The sequence below is a fragment of the Pyxicephalus adspersus genome, chromosome 11 (assembly GCF_032062135.1).
Source record: "Pyxicephalus adspersus chromosome 11, UCB_Pads_2.0, whole genome shotgun sequence".
NCBI lineage: Eukaryota > Metazoa > Chordata > Amphibia > Anura > Pyxicephalidae > Pyxicephalus > Pyxicephalus adspersus.
This window is the reverse complement of record NC_092868.1, coordinates 55,156,836-55,179,601: the sequence shown is the minus strand read 5'-3', so window position 1 is coordinate 55,179,601 and position 22,766 is coordinate 55,156,836. Positions and strand designations below refer to the sequence as shown.

The 22,766-nt window shown below is 38.9% G+C and overlaps 1 protein-coding gene across 3 annotated transcripts in view; it reads left to right on the top strand.

The window, feature by feature from the left end:
* CDON (cell adhesion associated, oncogene regulated) overlaps window positions 1–22,766 on the top strand; it is an 82,277-nt gene that overhangs the window by 12,931 nt on the left and 46,580 nt on the right. The window contains exon 3 of one of the 3 annotated variants that reach the window (XM_072427294.1): window positions 7,412–7,455. The exons of the other annotated variants lie outside the window; for them this stretch is intronic. The gene's annotated coding sequence lies outside the window, so the exon portion shown is untranslated. The remainder of the gene's footprint in view (window positions 1–7,411; window positions 7,456–22,766) is intronic. 3 annotated transcript variants of the gene reach the window in all.

The window sequence follows — 22,766 nt, the reverse complement described above, 5'->3', positions numbered from 1 at the left end:
TAGGCAGATAATAGGGATCATAACTATAGATGCTGGTAAACTCTTAGTAACTCTCAATAAAAAAAAGTTAATTGTTAAAAAAACAAAAAACAAAAAAAAACTTACAGTATTTCTTGGCACTGTCCAAAATCAAAATATTTTGCCTTTAAATAATGTATAGGAAGTTACTTCTACTATCTAACTCCTTTCAGCTGTCTTTTTCTTAGTTTTCTCTGCTTCGGTATAAAGTGGCTTTGCGGTATATTACATACAGGCTGGGTGTTCTGGATTTGGTAAGGCCACTCATTGTATATATAGGCCCTGATTTATTAAAGCTTTCCAAGGCTGGATACACTTTCATCTGTGAAGCTGGGTGATCCAGCAAACCTGGAATGGATCTGATCTAGGATTTAAAACATTTGCTAACAAATAGCTAATGACTTTTAGGAAATCTATTCCAGGCTTGCTGGATTAGCCAGCTTCACTGAAGAAAGTGTATCCCCTCCAACAGAATCTGTGATGAAACAAAGTACTTGTGGATGAAGCCTTAAATCTCTTAATCCTGGGTTGTGTACCAGCTAAAGGTACTAGGAAAGGTATGACTGCTTCAAACCAAGTTTTCTTGTATGGATATTTTGCTTTGTGAATGTCTCTTAATAAGGAATTGCAGCATATAACATGTTTTTTAAACTTTAAAAAAAAAGTTCAAAACTCCTACTATGCATTATACAGCTGTTGTTAGGGAAAGTAGGTTGTAAAGTTAATTACATACTATGGATTTATATAGTTTGCATACTTGATCCCTTCCACTGCTGTTCCCCGGAATGAATCTGTTTATCTTCAAAGTTACTATGATTGTTCACTTTTCTTATAACTATGTGTTCTGCATTATTTATTGCTGGTATTCACATGCAGAAAATGGGTGCCAGTGAACAACACAGCTAGGCAATTGACAGGGCAGAACTGACAGACCTCAGATGACCTCTGACCCCCGACTCTCAAGATGAAGAGTCGACAGTGAAAACTAAATATTCAAATTCTTGCCTAAGTCCAGACACTTCTAGTTCTTTTGTAGTTCTTTTATTGTCTACAGATTTAGTTTTTGTCACTGCACATTCGAACACGAGCTCCTGACTATAGACATTTGTAAAGTGAGTCCAGCCAGACAAGGACATTCGTACTGTGGGAATGCGCTACGTCCGGTATTAGCACATGCCGACTACAGATTCCATTCTTTTTAGTTCCCCCGGGCGACGTTCAGTAACTCTCGCTATCAGCCCGAGTTGATCTCCCGTCCCCGGTGACCCTGCCTCTACCGTCCGCCTGAGCACATTGCAAAAGAATGAGCAAGAAGCAGCCAGTACGTGTTTTAATTAAATGAGCAGCTGGAGAAGGGAGGCTTTATGGGACTCTGGTCTCTCCTAAAATATCACAGCTGTACAATACTTTCCACATTAAATGCCACTTCTAACCGCTTTCTGTAAAACAATTTGGGGTATTCAACTATAATTAGCTTTCCAGTAACGTCCTAGGAATTTAAAAGATTGGCGAAAAGCGACAGAAGGTGCAAAGGTAATGAAAACATTTTCTTAAGATAAAGTCAATGAAATATTTTTTGAACAACAGTTCACATGCGCGGCCCACTTTTGTCTGACCTGACACGTGCCAGCAAAGATTGAGTTATTTTACACCTAAAGGGTCAGTTCACTCAAACAATGAAATCTTAGTTTTAGTTTAGGTATCCGTGTAGTTCAATGAATACACACCGACCCATTTGTAAAGCAGAAGTATGGTCTCCATTGTCATGTTGGTGTTTAATACAAATATATACATTTGTAAAGCACAGACCTGTCTTCATTTTATTGATTATGGAGGAGGAGTAATTATGGAGGAGTGCCGAGTAATGAAAAGCTTGGTGTCAAAATCTTTTGACCGAGGTATCCTCTCTCTGTTACAACTTACCCTTTTAGTGTCCCTTCATAATTTTCATATACTCCAAATATAACGTAGTGAAATCTACCAGCAGATGGTCTATATATGGCATAAAATGGCTTTGGTTTATTATTCACTTTGATATCAAATAGGAAACATACAGTGGCCATATTCGCCCATACACGAAATCCAGTTGTGCAATTTTCAACTTTCCTTACATGATTCAGAATCATGAAGTTTGTATTCTTCTGGTTTTTTGAATGGCTGTATCTGTAATCAAGTGCTAGTGTCATTACATGCAAACTAAGATACAACTTTAAGTTGCCATCGACCATGCAGTTTCCTCCATCCAGAATTATGGGACCAGTTTATTTAGAACAATGGCAGGTGAAATTTGGTTGCACAAGTAAAGTCATGGGAAATAGCCCTGTAGATACGTTTTTAATGCTAACTTCTCTGAATACCGTACAAAAATGTGGGCTAGCATTTTACTGATGATTTTAAGAAAACACAAAGGTCCATGCCTTTTAAATTTTTTGGTTACGGCCCTCAAAGTTCAATGTACAAAATGTACCACTGAGGTTGGGGTATCCCTGCCGCTGTTGGTAAAATCCTGTTGTTCCACTGCTAGTGATTTTATTTAATTGAAGTAGAGATGTATGTGTTGACAGGTCTTTTATAAAAGAATTCAGCTATAAATTTATTTCAATCCCCAGTGAGGAAATCGTCCAACTGCAATGGAGTAATACCTTGCTGTGGTTTTAATTTGTGACCACAAAATCCCATCTGCCAATTTCAAAGTCATTTCCAGGAATACGCAGCTCCAGAGCTGGGGCATTGGTGCGTGCCAACCAAGCTTGGCAGGGTCTAGATGAAAAATAGACAGATTTTGAAGTCCAGCTGGTGTGGAACTACAAACTCAATGTGCCTGGACAGATGTGAATGTAGGGAGAGAGTTTTCGGCACACAGCTGACTTCCTGTCCAAAAGTCTTGTTAGCAAGCTTGTTACATGAAACAACGTGCAAATGTTTAAAGATAGAGAAATATATTATTGCGCTAAATTTTGGAATTTAAATGGTATTAAAAAGTTTAGGTTTATAAAAGTTTTGTAGTGTCCAGAGGTAGCATAGCCTGTAGTATGTAGGAAAAGTAATTAGATTTTTTTCATCCACAATAATGCCTAAACTTGGGAGAAAAGAAAAACTGACCCATCAAACTTCAAATGACAACCAGAATTTGGCAAAATCAATAGGGACCTCTGAAGGATTATCTCAATTTCCAGCCCTCAGGGTGTCCTCTCTAGAAAACAAAATCATTCCCCCAAGTTAAGATGATTGTGATGAGGGACATGTTGCCTTTGATCTGTAATAATCTGACATCCGAGGAATGTTCAGAGGAGGATTACAGAAGTAGGTGGAACTGATAGAAGAAGCGCCATACAGAAGATGAAATGTATGAAAGGTTCCTGTAATCTGGACATTTTTAGGGACAATGGGGTCAAAGTAAATCGATAACTTGTACTCTCTAATAAAGAGTTCTCCTACTTCAAGAAAAAACTCAGGTGTCGCTGGTTTTGCAAAGGCCTTTGTTGTTGCTCAGCCACAAGTCACATTTCACATGTATTTTGTAAGTCTAGAATTTTCTTTACACGACTGAAAGTCATGGTGAATGTCTTTATCAGGAAGTAAAGGTCATACAGCCCTACCGTGTAATTATTTCTATGGTTAATTATTTAGGAATGTCAGGGGTCTATAGGACAGGGCTATAAGCATACTGATATTAATATTTTTATTTCTACTGTGCCTTTGAAGCTTTTCACAGTTGTTCCATTTAACTTTTCTACCTTGATAGAATATCCCCCCTAGCCGCTCTCTTTGCTCCTCCAATGACCTACTAACGACTTCCTCAATCATAACCTCATCACACGCACGGCTCCAAGACTTTTCTAGAGCTGCCCCCACTCTCTGGAATGGTCTTTCTCGTCCTATTCGGCTTCTACTTTCTACTCATTTAAAAGAGCTCTTAAAACCCATCTTTTTAAACTTTCCTACCTATCTTCTACTGTCTCTTAAAACACTCATCACCCACCAATCTCCCCTCCTATTGTATGCTGCTTCCCCACCTTTTAGATTGAAAGCTCTTCTGGGCAGGGTTCTCTCTTCTTCCTGTTATTGTTTGCATCTGTCTGTCATTTGCAACACCTATTTAATGTACAGCACTGTGTAATATGTTGGCGCTTTATGAATACTGTATTATATTAATAATACTATAGCAGACAATCCAGTTTCATGTTTTTACTGCTTGGCCCTCAGGTTTTTAGGTTTAGTGGTTCAGGTTCAGGCACATATAATACACACAGCCAATATACAATTAAAAGTTGAATTCTTGGTAGATATTAAAAAAGAACCAAATCATGCAGTTAGGCTTTCAAAATAGATGTAAGTTCTTGAATTTACCTTGGTGGCCTAAAAAATGTAGAGCCATGTAGGACTAAAAAAATAAAGGCCACATTAGGACATACTCTGCTGTATTTACAATTGGGTGTCAGAGAACAAGCTATTAGGAAAAGCAGAATCAGTGGAAATATGAGCTACTCTTGTCTGCTCTAGCTTCTTCATCCAGGCTGGAGGCGGAGAGCTGACCAGGTTGTATTGCTTAACTATAGTCAAGAAAAGTCAGGTCACCAAGTGGGTGAGGCTGTGTGATGAGAAAATCTTATTGTATCATATATGTATTTAATTGTGCTGTTTACTGTTTACCTGGAGTACGGCTTAATATCGACTATAGAAAACACAACTGAATGTATTGTTCCCTTCAGGTGCCTATAAAGTATATGTAAAACCAATCACTAAAATCTCATATTTTGTTAATGTAAATGTCATATTTTAAATATGCAGTAATAATACCTGGTTATCCTGCCATTCAGGTCCTTGATCGGGCACTTTTTATTAGAAATGGTCTGACCATGTGCAGTCCTGACTTGTCATACCGGCTTCTAATGGAGACTAAAAGCAGCTGTACCGACTGCACATTGTGCAAGAAAGGTCCTATGTTGTCACCAGTCATCAGGCAAATACTCTTAAGAAATTATGTGCAGTACTTACTGAAGTATATAGGGGACAGAAGGTTGCTGAAAAAAGACAGCAGAAGATTATTTGTGCATAGTAATTTGAATGAAAAGTATTTGAAAATAGAAATTTATTACAAAAACATGGCTATTGTTTATGATACCACAATGATTTAGCAAACTAAATGTAATTTACTTGAGGTTTACATAAATTCAGATCAGTTGGGTGCACAAAACTGACAATGGGTAAAATAACACATGACTGGGCAGCAAACATTCCCAAAAGTCAATACAGACCGCTGATCTGATCCTCAATCCTGCTTCATTATGAGTTGGAGGTATGGCTCCTCCATGTAGGAATAATTATTCTTTAAAGCAGGATTTGAGCCATGTTCTTCTTTTACTTTTCCAAAGTTAGACATCAAACCACAATTCAGAGAAGGCATTTCTTATTTCTCCTTGTGCTTTAACATCTCCCCATCCTTGCAGCATAATATCAGATTATTTCCTCCTCCCGATAACTTGTACAGACTCCAGTCTATGCAGACGTGTGGCTGACTCTTCGAACAGATCATTGGCGTCCATACGTCAGCCAGAGTGTAATATTTGTTCTTAACTGGTGGTCTTGGCTGCTGTCCTTACACAGTAAATTTTCAAGATAAACTTAATAATTTACAATGAAGCCTGATGGCAGAGGATGGGCCCAGTTTAAAAAAGGCCTATGCATTTGCATGAAATATTCTAATGGTTATTTTGCATTAAATAGGATTATAGTGCTCACAATAATAATAAAAATAATAATGTTACTGGGAAAGCCTGCTTCCTTTCCATGTATGAAATTACAATGCAAACACGATGACACTGCACTACTTACAGCTATAGAATCATTGAATTATTATTATTACACAGTATTTATATAGCTTCAACATATTACGCAGCGCTGTAAAAAGTCCAAAGTCATGTGACTAGCTGTCACAATCCAATGTCCCATGAACAGATGAACAGGTATAGCACTGACATGGATAAAAAACATGGTCCTTGTTATGATGTGTTGCTGACAGTAAAGAACTCTAAACCTGGTAACTAATTTCTGTACTTCAGGAAGATGAGGGTATTGAACCGTTATAATTTCTTCGTCTGCACTTTAACTTATACTTGTGGTATGGTGTGATGAAATCCCCGCGGCGGAGTCTTATAAAACAAAAAGCTCCTGGTCCATTACATGTTTGCTAAATTCCCCTCTTTCTGCGAAACACCATATTGAAATTATTCTGAACTCCTCATGTATAACAAAATGTCCCACCAGGCAGGTAGGAGGCAGCAACAGAACACTATGATTCTTTCTTATAATTGGAAAGGACTGTTGCAGTTTTTTTTCCAGTTATGTTAGAAACTATGCCAACATGGCATGGAATATTTCCTGTTTCTCCTAGCCCCCCCACCACCTTCCGTTGTTGTTAGCATGGAACTGGTGCTGCCAAGGCCAGTTTTCCATCACTGGAGCCTGTAGGCAAACATCCTTTGGCACCCAGAAAACATACTCTGTTTGGATCACCTCTTTTTGCACAACACTTTCTGAAAAACAGAAATGGCTGTTTCTCTACTGAAAATTAGAAAAAAAAAATATGTGGCTAGTAACTGTGTAGAGAAAAGCTTCCTTTATCTTATTTTCACAGACACAAGTCTACCTAGCCTGATGGAACCTTTGGTCCTGGGTGCCGTAAAGGGCTTTTTCAAACCAGCGGTGTGTTTTTGGCCAGGAGCAAACCAAACTGCGGGTTACCAGGTTTTTCATGCCGCAGAGATAACAAATGCATGGTCAAAGGTAACTTTTCGCTTTGGGAACCATGATTTGCCTCAGCCACATGCAGCTAAATGCAAAAAATTGTTCCCAAGAGGTTGGGATTGCAGTCACGCCTGCTGCAGAGTCCCACCGCGAGTCTGAAATGTCCCAGAAGCTGCTAAACCATCTTTGGTGCATTCTCTGCATTGCTTTCTTTGAGCATATACAATCTTTGGAGTCATGTAACTATCCTAAACCATCATAATGACTGCCATCTTTGCACTTGTACCCTAAATCCTCTGTTTTTGTAAACATGGAACTGGAATGTTGCAGAGTACAGAATATTCTTTTGCTGGACCATCTCATCTGCTACCACTTCGTTTAATTCCATATACCCTCCCTCTACATCAGCCAGGACTATTGATTCTGCAAAGTAAAACACTGCCAGTCCTGCACTAATGCCACACTACACACTGCCCATGCATCCCGCAGAGTGTTGAATGATCTCACCATGGCAATGTAGAACTATGACAGAGAGCAGAACAGGACTGACAGCTGTTAATCTGATCACGTCGGTGCCAGTGGATTTGCTAGAATACGTAATTCACTTAATAACATTGCTTTGTTATTTTATATGTTTTGCCTGTAGGAATTTGGCACTCAGACAGTCTGTCTCCCAGCCAGCTGCTCCAGGTAAGCGCACCATAAAGTTACTGTATTTACAGATGAATGTAAATATATGGAATACATGACATTTCCAAAATGAGAAAACTTAGCCTGGTTTACAAAGTAAAGTGACACAAAAATGTAAACTTACACACAAAGCTCACCCAATTTCAGGTTAAAGCAGTCCATTTTAGACCAAAACCAGTTCACCTAAATGCCTTCCAACCTAGAGGTACATACTTACTTTACTTTGTTTCTCCCCCACTCAGTTTAGCCACATGGGGCAAATTAATCCCATTATGTCTGGATAAGGGGGGGTATGTGATTACACTAGTTATTGGTTATTGCTCCAGCACATGGGGAAGAGTCAGTAGCCTTCTGTAAGGTCAGATAAGCAGGACTTTCTGTGCTCCTGGCACCTGAACAGAGTGAAAAGGAGCAAACAAAAGTTAAACATGAATGGATAGGGGATAAAATTAAAACAAACTAGTTGTTTTGCTCTGCATGAGCAAAGCACAGTTATGCTTTAAAGTCTAACACCAGCCCAAACTATCTCAGCCTGAGGTTGACTTTTGTTGTTTACATCACTATCCTTCCTAGTTCTTATGGATACCAACCATACAAAGTAAATTCACTTGCAGTTACCAAAATATGACTTATGCCATAACTTGGCATAAGAGTCAGTTCCAGTTAATACTGAGCAACAAAGCATGAATCGGTAAAAAATGAAGGAGTTGTGGAGATGAAGAAGTTTTTGAGTGCCTGAAAAACTGAACACATTCCATAAAATGTAATCTGCTTCATATTGATTGTTATAGCCAATCAAAAGAGAGTATTTCTTAATTCCTCATCTGACATTCTCTATAATATATTAATAATATAAAAAGAGAACTTTAGTTGTAAAAAAAAGTAATAAAATAAAAAAACATTATTAATACTTCTCTGCCAGCAAAGATTTTATATAACTTGGTTGTAGATTCCTACCTTTTTCTGTTCTCTAAATGAAGAAAGCTGAAATATCTGCATCCCCATTCATAGACAAGCCTTAGGCAGTATCTCACCAAAAAAATAAATGTATATTGATACTTAAAAGTATCTAAATAATACCCAATTAGTGATGGTTTTACAAAAGCATAAAACAACTCCCGACTGCCATACCACATTTAAATGTTTGACATTTTTAGAAAAGGCAATTCATGATATAATAAAATGTTTACCAAAAGTCAGAATGTAGAAAATGAAGAATAACAAAATAACATATACTTCCTTGTGAAAAGTATAATCACCTTTAGCTGCATAAATGAAGATTGTAATATTTGCCTGAGCAGATATATTACAAAAATGCTCAACTTTCATTACTTATATTATATTCCACCAACTTATTGACACAACTGTGTGGTGATATTTGTATTTTCTAAGATCGCTTGTATTGTTGTAACCATTCATCCAACCTAAAGGTGTTTGGCACAGAAAAGAATATAAACATACAAAAATACCCTGAAAACTGCAGCCTTGTAACTGGACTGCAAATATTGAAGGTGTGACTGTTTTTTCAATTGCATAATGCGTGAGTTATCCGTAGTGAGACTTTGCTCTATCACAGCAGTCTTTCACAGCAGAGAGAAGGGTGTTGTTTGATAATACTGAATATATTTTTCCGTGAAATGCACAGTAAACTTCCATGTATATAGTACTACCAGTATATAGCATCATCTCAAACAGCCAGTGACATGACAAATACCATACTCCACTTCTGTTTGTTTTGAGGTTTTAGCCAGAATCTTGAATTCATTTATATAGTGCCAATAAATTTCACCACAGTTTTCAGTTCCTGCACCTTGCAAGAGGTTATGGCCTGTATCACTACCGTAATCATACACATGTAGGGATCTATTTATAAAACAAGGAATCTGACATTCCCTGGTGGGAATCAATTACTGCCAAACACATGAACCTGAAAGATTCTTATGAGGGAATGTTTGATTCTCTCTTTTTTAAATACAGTCTGTAGTAGAGAAATTTAGTTTTAATTGCCTTGGGGGGAGCAAAACCAACCCTACAGCATTACAAAAATAGGCCAACCCCTTAAAAGAGCAGGTGCCATTTTCACCTTTCTGCCAGTCAATCTTGTCATGGAATACTACTACTGCACTGCTGTCCAGCCATTTGCAGATATTGGACAAGAAGGATGTGTTGGATATTTCCCCTCCTGCCTAAGTCTACGGTTCTTCCTGCTGGCTCACATATCCTGTGGTTATGTAAAAGCTGGCAGAAAGACCACTGTGTGTGGTGGGAGAAGCAGGTAATTACACACCTGGAAATACTATGTTCTGCATAATATTACTGGAGGATGAAGTTTTGAGAGTGTCGATCTCTGGAATTTCACTTTAATGCAGGCCTAGACCATTTCTCAATTTTTTACCATGGAAGAATCCTTGAAATAACTTTCAGATCTTCAGGGAACCCCTTCTATAATTACCATATCCAGCTCACAGTATATTAGTGTTGTGGTCATTGGGATGAATACCTCTTATGTTGCTGGCCAATGGGAAGTATGCCATCCATACAGATAGCCAAATAAACTTCTTCTTGCTTAAGGAACCCCTAGCAACTTCTAGAGGAACCCTAGGGCTCCATGAAACCCTGGTTGAGAACCACTGGCCTAGACATTCCTTCTTTATGCTTCTCCACCTCTCCATTCACTATTTGGAACTTAGACATCTCATGGAGGAAAAGCCCTAAGCCTGGAAAAAGCTGTGACTAGGATCATCTTGGAACTTACACACGACTGAAGGCTCTTTTTCAGATATTTAACAGAATTTATGCTTGCTTTGTCCCACCAGAGGAAGAGTAAGGCTACGTACACACTTCATATGATTCTCATCCGATAATCGCCTCAGGGCTAGTATCAGGCAAGAATCTGACATGTGTACAGGGCTCGTCCGACATCGTTCATAGATCCGTCCTGGCGGATCCATCAACAACAAACAACCGTAATGCAAGTAAAGGGGAGAGAGCGCAGCAGGGTACCGCTCGCTTGTTCTTCCCCCTTCCCCTCTCTATAGAGCAGAACGGCTCTGTATGTACAGCGCTCGTTCATGCATCTTTCAGTCTTTTGTCGTTGAACGTGAAAGATGTTTTCCAATGACAAAAGTCTGTCGTGTGTATGTAGCCTACGTCACATGCTTTTACCAACCTGACAGTACTGGGTATTTTCTTGGAGTAATGGATGGGCCGATCAACAAAGACAACCATAACTTATACTTTACTTAACTAGTTTTAATAACAAGTAGTAATATGTTTTCATATATACTTCAAAATGTGCTTGCAGCATGTGCTTGTAAAGACCCACAATGTCCCTCCCAGTCATAGATCATCTTTGCCCAGGCTTTATAAGGGAATTTAGGTTCAACAGTTTTTTTATTATCAACAGAAAGAATTATGTGCATTTCAACATTTATTGATAGATCAACTTTAAAATAAACAAACAAGCAATCTATGTTTACAGATAAAAGAGTTGGCAATAGTTACATCTAGTGCCTGTGTATATGGGGGTCGCAGTCATTAACATTTGCGTCAATCCTACAGTGACCAAAAAAGCAGGCATATTGTTAATAGCAACTACAGATGCTTTCTGGGTTGTTTTGACCTTTTAAGTACAGCTGTCAATCTCCTTTCAATGAACTTCTTATATCCAATTAGACTGACACACAGAGTTCTGCTTTAAGAAATAAAAAGAGAAATATTTTAATACTAAAACAGACCTAAATTTGATGTTCTCCAGCTTGCAGTAAAACTCTCCAGGTTATTAATGCTTGAAAACTTAGAGCTTAAAATGTTTTTCCATACTTCAAATGAGCAACGCAGCTTTTCAGTTAGCCCCATCGATCTGCATTCTCACTGTTCAGTTTGCCTGGAAACACAATCTACTTTGGATTAGCACTAATGGATGGGGGGATTGGCCTGTTTTTCTGTAATGGAGAAAGAGAGCCGGTCAGTTAGCACAGTGCACCGAGCAGTGATTGAAACATGGCAGCTGTTTAGCCCTGTGATTTTTGATCAGAAGAAAGCGCTGCTGATACAGTAAATCTGTCACTCAGACAGCTTGAGTGAAACTTAGTTGAGCATTTTTATGACAAAAATCCCTAAATTTAAACCCTTCCAGTTCATCTTGTCGCAGTTCTTTACTAAAGAGTACATACTAACTAAAAATGATAGCTAAACTAAAGCAGGTTATAAAAGACTCACATAATAATGCAGTTCATTAAATGTACTTTATATTCAAAACCAAATTTCATTCGGTATCAACCTTGTCAATTCCCTGTACAGCAGAGCTTAACCTTGGAGATGAAGAAGCAACATAAAAAGCCAGGCAGTCGTGCTGTACAGCTTTTGTGCAAACAATGTGCTGCTGAGGGACAGAGAGAGCAGAGTGATAGAATTGGAGATGACCAGTCACTGGCTACTTGTTGGACCTAACTGCACAGGAGAGAAAACGGTTCCTTTTCTCTTCTTCATTGGGTCCCTGGCAAGTAAGGCATGTTTTGAAGTTCAGCTTTTAAGTGGACCTGTGGTGCCACTTATTGTCCCTTCCCAGCAACACTTCACCTTTGTTTTGCCCACTACCATAAAGTTAAGTCATCAGGAACAAGCAAAGAAGGAAGGGGCAATAAAGTGACCACAGGTCCAAAACTTTAAGCAAAAAGCTGAACACTCATTTAAAGCAGAGTGATTGGGGAAATTGAAAATCCACCTGATGCAAACAAACATCAACCAAGACTGGCCATTACTTGATCCTTCACCCCCAAACTCCTTTGACCATAAAGTACTACTTGTTGGAGAGATGCCATAAACCATTATCCACACGATAGGTAATTTAGCTCACAAATAAATTGTTCAGTACATAACATTGTTAGTACATATACATTATTTTCAGTACTAACAGTTTAGTTTGCAGTTTTAGCTGTGGGTTAGGTTAGTATTATCTTATTGCACACTAGCACAATTGTGCATGCTCATGGTGCAAATACAGACAGTGGCAGCAAGTACTGGAGTGCACAGCGGTGCAGTGGCAGAAACGTGGTGAATTTGTGAGTTCTGCTCTGCACAAAAACAAAAGCGTTTTTCTCATTATTGGCTGTTGGCTTTTGTTCAGCAACAATCCTTCATTGTTTCCCTTGTATGGCTTATGGATGAAAATAAAAGTGCAGGTAGTTGCACACTTGTTCAGCATCACTGTACTTGCATGTAGTAGTAGTATATCAACAGATATAAAGCTGGATATCAAATTCCTTCAAAAGGTAACGTTTCTAACATAAAACAGTGGAAAATGTGTTATGGGCCCCAAAAAATATCTTTACATTAAACAAATATCACCATTGATGGTTTTTTACAACACATCAAAGCCCATCCTGTTCAGAAAGGCAGAATCTCAGGAGAGTGCCCTCCTGCTACACGGGAAACGCAGCTGATCTAAATTTCTGTGTTCTGTACAGCAGGAGCACAAAAATGGCCTCGACATACTGTAGCATACATGGGAGCAAAGGTGGGAAAGGGGGCTTTGATCTTTGCCCACAGAATTCCCAAAGAAAATCTGTGAATGCCCCCACTCGGAGAGTCCAATAATGAAACCAGCAGGACACGATCGCTTTCCAAAGGCCGGTTTTCTGAGCTCACAGCCACCGCAATGAAGGATAGACAAAGCGGATGAATGAATGTGAAAAAAAGTTGTTTCAGTTCTTCAGTAAATCCTTTCAGCTCTTCTCAGAAGCCAAGCTGCATTCCACAATACAGTCATCGCCAATGTGAAATAAAGAAAAAAAACATTATACCCCCCCCCCCTTTACCCCAGTAAGTGGCAAGTGGTAGTTTCCAAGCAACTCACATATTGACATTTAGCACTTGGCTGAATGTGAGAATATTTTACATATAAACTGAAGATAACACAGGTTCTCCCTACCTAGATCATCACGACAAAACAATGACTATTATAAACTCAGGACATGTTGAATTCCCCCAATGAACACATAAAAATGCTTTCTTTGCAATAGGAAGAGGATCAGAAGTGTGACATTTGCCTCATAAGTGGGCATCATTGAAAGCTTTGGGTTCAGACTAAGAACATTTCAATAAAGTGATAGCAGGGTTATCGTATTGGTATGGTTATTGGTATTTGGTAATATTTGTTCAGCATTAGCTCATTTTTTTTCCATTTTGGATGGATTAACACTTGTGTATTGTGGTACCTGTAGTTTTTTCAAACCAAAATTCACCGGAATTGCCTTAAACACCATTGGATAGCTATCTGACCACCCCAGACATGCATGTGAGCAGCCAGATACCTAAACTAGAATGGTGGCATCTTGTGATCATTTGTGTTTAGCTAAATGTCTCCAACCAGCAGATTGTAAGCTCTTCGGGGCAGGGTCCTCTCCTCCTGTATCACTGTCTGTATTAGTCTGTCATTTGCAATCCCTATTTAATGTACAGCGCTGCGTAATATGTTGGCACTATATAAATCCTGTTTAATAATAATAATAATAACCAGCATTCCCTGAAACCCTAGCTGATCCTAGTCACAGTTTTTACAAAGCTTGGGACTTTTCCCTTTATGTGACGCCTTAGCTCCAAATAGCCAATGGAAAGGTGGAGAAGCATAGAGAAGAAATGTCTAGGCCAGTGTTACTCAATCAGGGTTCCATGTTGGTTGATTGTAGGGGGTTTCTTGAGGCAAGGGCAGTTTGGATCTTTCAGGTCAGTTTTTCATACACTAATGATCCTTTTGGCTATCTGTAAGAGTAACATTCTCCCCAAAGGCCAGCAATGTAAATCTGGAGGAAATCTTTCCACTGACCAGCACCTTAGTGTACAATGAGCTGTGGAAATAGTAAATATAGAAGGGGACCCCTGAAGACCTGAAGGTTGTTTTAAGGCTTCCTCCATCTTAAAAAGTTTGAGAAAGTCTGATCCAACCTATGAAAAGAGTTGCAGTGCTGACATTTTTGTTGAACACAGAGAAAACAAAAGTGATAGGACATGGTTTTTCCAACCCTGAGGTCCAGATGTGCTGGTGTTCCATTAACATTAAATTTCCTTGCAATCTGATCAAGAACCATGAGATTGTCATGGATATCAATGGACACCTTACAAATGTACATATATCCTCTTTGTAGGTAATTATCAGTAGCATGGTCTAATGACAGCGATTGAGTGTAAGAGACATGGTGTTCCCCTCCTCCTGAGTAGGCATGAAAGACCCCCTGTGTATAGGGTATTGGCTCATTCCTGATTGGTCACACTCAGGATCTATGCACTCCTGTCCCCTATTCATGAAACACGATCCTGCCACTACAGGGGTTGGGGGAGGGACACCATCCGGGGGTCAATTCCAGAAACTGAACCTAGCTTTGGAAGTGGTGTCACATCGTCCACATACGTGTCACATAAATCACACATACAAGTCATATGATACAGGCTCATTATCAGCTTGACATTACACACAGCCACCTCATCTATTCAAGCCAAATGCACACATTTTTGTAGATTGGCTGGTTTAACATTGTACAGGGGAATGTTCAAAGAGAAGTCACAAGTTGAAGTTTGTACTGACAAGGCTTGCCAACACAAAGTTTATTTATTATGGGTCACCTCGCCCTGAAAATTAAGGAAAGCATAATATTGCTGAACTGCCCACAGTTAATCTTATGAGGTTGGTATTACCATTGGTTTTTTACAAATAACATCTTGGTAATGTTCCAAATTGACACCAAAAACCTGTTTTGTGTATCAAGAGCAATATTCAGGTGACTTCTTTGCACATATAAGGGAAATCCTTTCTAATTCAAAAAGTCGTCATCAAATAAATTTTGTGCATAAAATTAAAGCAAAACTTAATCAAATCACCCAAATATCATAAGTTTTAACATGTTGATGTCATTTAATGTGTATTTTTTTCTATTTTCCTTTAATTCATAAAAATAATACCTAGTGATCCAGGTCTTTGTTAAAATACTTACTGTTATGGGGTGACATATGGGGTTTCATTGTGTCACATGACCACCTAATGAAGGCTAAATTTTACTTTGTTGAAGTTAGTTTCGGATTCCTTTAGATAGTTTTAGCAATGCAAAACCTGTTTGAAGCATACAAAAGCCTTTTGCAAGGACCTTACTCAAGCATGCTGTCACCATCAGGAAAACTGGACCAAAGATGCCACGCAGTCATCACAGCTGAAAAACAGCTATTAAGAATTGGAAGCAATAAAAAAGGGCATTGGTGATTTCTAAAACAACAAAAAATGCCTGCTGTTTTATTCTCTTTGTAAAAGGAAAAGGATTGTAAATGTGACAGTGTTTACATCTTTGGTACCAGTAAAGCACACTCCTTAGTAAAGTGTGCAACCCATTGCATTGTCCTGACTGTACAACTCTGTACTGCCCTTTATGTGCCAAGTGGTACATTACATTGACCTGCACATTATTTGCAATGTTGTATATTTTCTTAACAGTTGCTTGTTGCTGTGCAGCTTGTCTCAGACAAGTGTGAGCTGTCTGTATATATTTGCTTTTTTAGGTTTGTGTAAGTAAGACTCATTGCATAGTAATTATGGAGTAATATGAGGGTACGAAGACTGCAAATCGTTTACAGCAGACATGGGCAAACCACGGTCCACAGGCCATATACAGCTACTGGACTTCTCAATCCTGACTGCTTTTACATGTAATTTATATCAATTCATACAAACATTCTCCATCCATCTGATACTGGCCTGGCCCGTCAAATTTTAAAACTCATTGAGGCCCCTTAGCCAAAAAGTTTGCCCATTCCAGGTTTATAGTGTATTCACAGGGGATCACAATGGCCCAGAGGTTAGCACTATGGCCTTTTCAGGGCTAGGTCCCAGGTTAAATTAGCCAGGACACTATCTGCATCAAGTTTGCAGGTTCCCCCCATGTTTGTGTGGGTTTCCTCTTGGGTACTCTGGTTTCCCCCCAAATTCCAAAAAAAAAACTTGTTTAGGTTAATTGCCTTTCCCTCAAAAACAAATTACCATAGATTTTGGTAATGACATATGACTATGGTAAGGACATTAGATTGTGAGCCCCTTTGAGGGACAGCTAGTGACATGACTATGGACTTTGTTGACGCTATATTAATACTGTGTATTAATTCAATATGTAGGCTTAGATTTTATTTGACCATGCTTCTTTAAACCACACCGACTAATTAACACAATTTAGCCATGCCCATTTTTGGTGTAGTCAGCACCATCCATTGCATGACTTCATTATCCCAAGGTGTCCATCTTTAGTTTCAAAGTTATCAGATATGGGTCAGGTTCTTCTTTAAAATCTGAGAAAGCAGTAAAAAACCTTACAAAGTTTCTGCGCTTTTCAGTGACATGTCAAAAAAAAAAAAAAAAGTAATGAATTAAACTTGGCAGGGGGACATATAGATGCTGCCATTTCTCTGAATTTCTGATGGGTACAGGCCAGGTGGCACCAAGGCAAGAAAGCCGATACAACCATAGGACATCAAGGATGAACATCAGTGGGAGGTCTAAACTCTTTCTTTGTACAGATAGCTTCTCCAACCACTGACGGGAAGACTAAGAGGAACAGTTGGGAAATCCATATTTGTTTTGGAAAATCCTATTCATAGCGAAAGACATACTTGTGGTCACCATAAACCAACTGAGCTCTTAGCGCGCAGCAGTTGAGATACTGGAAGACGAGGAGAAGGCATTTGTAACAAACACTCTGCAGCCTCTGTGCCTTAGGGATTTCTCTGGAGTTTGGCTTCAGCAAAGGGTCATGGGAGAAATGCAGTTTCTGCTTCTGTCCTATCTTCGCATATCCTAAAGTGAACCCTAATAAACTGAGCTTATACCTTGTAGCTGTGTCAAAGAACATCACAAAAGCAAATTATCCGTGAAACTATGGCTGAGGTCCAGCCTCGTGTACTGGAATGAAATAAAAATGATTTATCACAGGTTTATGATTCATATAAGTGATTGGAAAGTTATTTGTATTCGTGGCTTGCTGCTTTTTTATGTTATTTTAGGCTGTTGTGTATTTTCAGTGGATAAGCGTTACCAGCAACTCATGTCCATGTGGCAGAAATATATATTTGTTCAATACAACTTTTTCCTTTTTAATTACGTAAATATGAGAAAGTATAACTCAACAGGCTACATTCTCCTTTTTGCCTAAAGCCCAGCCCTATAGAAGCCATAATTTCCTTGCAATACAATAATGAGGGAGAACAAGCCTGAAGTAGCTATATACAGTTTGGACTAAATGGCTTAAATAAAAATTTGAATGTATTTGTAGTATAAACAGCAATATGGAATATATGGTTAGCCACTGAGGCATAAATGAATGATTTCCATGGATCTATCTTTAGGATTAATAAAGGAATGTATGCATTTGCATACCTTCTGTTTTATGAAAGCCCCGTTGCAATTATTCAGGTGATATAAAATAGTGCATATTAGTATTACATATGTATCACTTGCATTCGTCATGTGTGGGGAATTTCAAGCAAAAACAGGAACAGCTGAAACTTAACCTTCAAAATCAATAATTGCAACCAGGCAGATCCTAATAATAAATAAATGTACCTGCCTGATAGCAATTTTTTATTTACACTCACCTTTTCCGACACAGGCACCACCTTCTTCATCCAGTCCCATTCATGTGTCGGATCCTGACCAATCTTTTTTGGTCAAGCTGGGATGACTTAACTCCCACACATGTGTGCAGGAGTTCATTTAGTCCTATGAACCCCAAGAGATTGTGGGGATATCCAGGATATCACAGCATCTTACACAGCTGCTTATTTTCAGCTATATGGGCTTCTAAAAAAGATTACAAACAGGCAAGCAAGCTTGTTTTATTGCAGAATGGACATTGCCTGTCCCTTTTGCAATAAAAAATCCTGCCTGCTTGCAATTTATAAATGCAGAACTAGTTCTACTTTAAAGATTCTTGCTTTCTAATTGTCTTGAGACTGAATGACTCAGAGATGGGATTATTATTATTATTATTATTATTATTAACAGGATTTATATAGCACCAACATCTTACGCAGCGCTGTAGATTAAGTAGGGGTTGCAAATGACAGACAGATACAGACATTGACACAGGAGGAGGCGAGGACCCTGCCCTGAAGAGCTTACAATCTAGAAGGTAAGGGAAGTAACACACAATAGGAGGGGGATATGGAATGGTAAGCAGTAGTGAGGGTTTCAAAAGACAGAAGAAGACGGGTAGGCCAGTCGGGGGTCCCATAACAGAGGGATGCACGCCCCTTCACTTATCTCAAACAGACCTGTAAATATTGTGGTCCCTTTATATTGCAGTCCTCCATTCATGCAGACTAAATGGTGCTGTCACTGATTTCCATATTTTGACTTCATGTTAAAAGTCAATTTCCAGTCACTCCCCCTGGCTTCTAATATACAGTGCCACAAAACTGACACAGGAATGGCAAAGGTGTCTTTGATATGTGAGCTGAGATTGACAGCCTGGCATCTCCTTCTCAGTGTTACAGACAAGGTTGCAGAACCCAGTGGGTAATACTTTGGCATGGAATTACCTAGAGCACAGTTTGTTTTCACTGAATATGCATCCATACATTGGTAAGTTGTTTATTGATTAAATAATTGATATTTGGCAGCAGTCTCTGTAAATCCTGGCAAAGAAAAGAGTCAGTTTATATAGGTTGCCAACAAGCATGCAGGGGGTGCAACATTAGAAATGCTTGCATTTGTGCTATTGAATGTCCTGCATGTATGGATGCATCTTGTATTACATTTTTTTTTAAATCTTAAAAAAAGAACAATAAAACTATGTTCAAAACTGTGATCAAAAAAACGTTATAATTTATTATTAATTGCATTCAACAAGTGAGGTTTGGCCTAAGCCACTGCTGTTAGATGAAGACCCAATTGTAGTGTATGGTAGGAGTTTATATTTGTGACAAGCGGATGGCATGCATAATGTACAATAAATGATCTAGATTCTTCCATCTGTATTCTCATAACCACTCATAAATGGCAATGGAGAAGCAAATGCTAAATTGTAAGCTATCCTTCCGTGATTTTCAGCTGCAATTGTTTGACAGCCCCATTCACAGATGTCTGCCTAAAATCCCATGGTTTCTTAAACTCAGTTCTCATGGAACAGCCTTGGGTCTCCTTAGAAAAACAGATGCAAATTGCAGAGCCCAAAGGTTGAACAAAGCATAATCCATAGAGACAATGGACACGACAGAGACCTTGATGAGATAACGAGGCCTGTGCTGAAAATGGCCTAGGAGAACCTGTCAGCGTAGGAACAATGCCCTCCTCATAATGTGGAGTCACAGGGAGGTACAGCCAGGCTAGAGATGACAGATCCCCAGCTCACCTCTTTCAGGTGCAGGATAAGGAGCAGATTGTGCCCAGCTATTACTAGGAATACAAATCAGGATTCTGTTTCCTGAGCACAATGGCAAATACCTCTGGGAAGGCAAAGCCAGCTCCTGCCATTGAGACCTGAAAGATCTGTGCGTCTTAAAAAGAAGAATGGCGCTAAGCACTAATAGGAGAATAACACCATACTTATTAAAAAAGTTACCTTACATTGTATGGGCACAGTGTACCTGTGTCACATAAACAAGATGCAATACCTAAAGCATATATGGACCAAATTTTATTCCCTTCACCTGGCGAACCTCATCTATGTAGAATTTTTATTTTGGAGGTATTTCTCTGAAAACTTGCAGTCTGGAAAGGAAAACAAATGCAGCCATCTCATGTAGAAATTGCAACTTATTATATCTTTGTCTTTAAATATATATATATATCCCCCCTATTATTATTACACAGTATTTATATAGCACCATCATATTACACAGCACTGTACAAAGTCAATACCCGTATCACTAACTGTTCCTCAAAGGAACTCACAATCTAATGTCCCTAACATAGTCATATGTCATTAATGTAGTCTAAGGTCAATTTTGAGGGGAAGCCAATTAACCTTACCACATGTTTTTAGGATGTGGGAGGAAACCCACACAGACATGGGGAGAACCTGCAAACTCCATGCAGATAGTGTCCTGGCTGAGATTCAAACCTGGGCCCTAGCGCTGCAAAGGCCAGAATGCCATCTCTGAGCCACTGAGCTGCCCGTTTTTGGGTGATACTTCCCCCACCTCCTAGATTGTAAGCTCTTCGGGGCAGGGTCCTCCCCTCCTTCTGTGTCACTGTCAGTATCTGTCTGTCATTTGCAACCCCTATTTAAGGTACAGCGCTGCATAATATGTTGGCGCTATATAAATCCTGTTTCACAATAATAATATATATATATATATATATATATATATATATATATATATATATATATATATATATATATGTTAGGCCTTTTCAGCAGTGTCTTGCTGCTTTCTCAGTTTGATATGCTGTAAATATTTACAGCCCTGGAATCCTGTTCTTATAAAAATCATCTCCAGCACTCCTTTGGACATTCCAGTAGGATTGTAAATCTTCCAAAAAACATTTGCCTCCTCTTTATAACTCCCTTAAATCCACAGCAATTCATGCTTTCACAGCACTAATACTCCAAATTCACAGATGTATATACGTTTCCTGATCTTGGATGCTGTCAGCATTTTAGCCATGTGACCAATGTGGCACAGACACCTAATCCATGCTGCTAATTTCCATGTTGTTATCTGTACTAAAAATGCATACATTGATTTATATGCTCTATATGTTTTTATTTCTTTTTAGTTTAGCATTCTTTAGCGCATATGTCATTCTCACCAGAGTTCCTCCATAATGCCTTTCCATCTCTAACACTCTCTGCTGACAGAAAAAATGATGAATGTGATTAAACCATTAGGAGGTTCCATAGAGAACAATGGTGAGAACTACAGTTATACATAATCTCCCCCATTCAGGCCTCAGCGATGAGGTCATCATTGCCCGCAATGAAAGTACAAGACCTGGTTGCTTGTAATGAATCATAAAACTATGTGCAAAGCTCTCTGTGTGCAGAGCACATGGAGAATATTCATCCATTGCTCATGCCCTGACATTTAAATGCAGCTTCTCAGACAGATCTTATTGCCATCACACTGGTGACTTCATCCTGACCTGTTGTCATACAACGTGCGATGATCCCGTCTTTCTTTCAAATGATGAATGGTAGCATTCCTTCTTTTATTATTTTTCCTTTTCATTTGAAGTAGACTTTCTTTGCAGTTTCTGCAATGCAACAGGTAGCTTATGTAGGGCCAAAGAATGCTGCAAGTCTGGTTTGAGTGCATGATGGAGCTTTGGCAGCCCATTGACATTGAGCACACATGCATTGCTGTGTGCCGTGTATACCGGTCCATGCTTTCATCGGACTAAATGATTACAATAATGATTCTGTGTTTTGTTTATTTTAGGCTTATACATTGATGATGTCATATGTGTTTTTTAACCATACATATATACTTTATTTCAAATAAATGGGGTACATCCATACCAAAGGATTTCTAGTATATTCTTGGTTTTCTAAAGAGAAAGCACAGCAGGAGCTGATAACTTTCAGACTCTCCTTCTCTCTCTCGCTGCCTGTTTTGATATTTATATGGGGTCCTTTTTAACAGAAGCAAAGGAGGCAGAGAAGTTACTAATGACTTTTTTACTTGTGTTTGTAATTGTCAACTTGAGCTACTGAGCTTCTGTATACAAAAGGCTTTTTACAATTTTCAAGATTAGGATAGATATTGTGACAGAGTGTCCCTAAAATGTCAGGGAAAGTGTTAGAAAGGCTCCCGGGAATAGAGAATAGTTATGTGTGTGTAGGTTTTTAGGAAGAAAAACTAGGGATTTTAGGGCCCTGGAGCCGGCCAAGGTAGTGAAAGGGTGGGTTCCTTGGCCCAACCCAAATCAGAGTTTGGGTTATATTCACCTGCACGCAGGTGCAAAAAAGAAGAAGGGAATTTATTAGCAAGAGGCTGAGAAGAGAGCCAGAGTGGGTTGCAGCCTGAGAGAAAGCCAGAGTAGATTCCAGGCTGATAGAGAGCCAGAGTGGAAGAAGGACCTTAATGTGAAAATCACTGGCTATTCATTCATGAAAAATTGTAGTAAAATGTTGAAGCTTTATAGCTTTGAAATTGTTTTAGTATGTAAAAGCTTTTTTTTATGATTTCAGGGCTTAGGATGATATTTATTTATTAATTGACAAAGGATTGTCAGTGCACCATTGCTGCATGGAACCATACGATTCCTTCAGAGGTTGCAGGCAGTTGTGGCTGACTGTCCTTCTTTCTGACGCAGTACCTGCATAGTTCTGTGT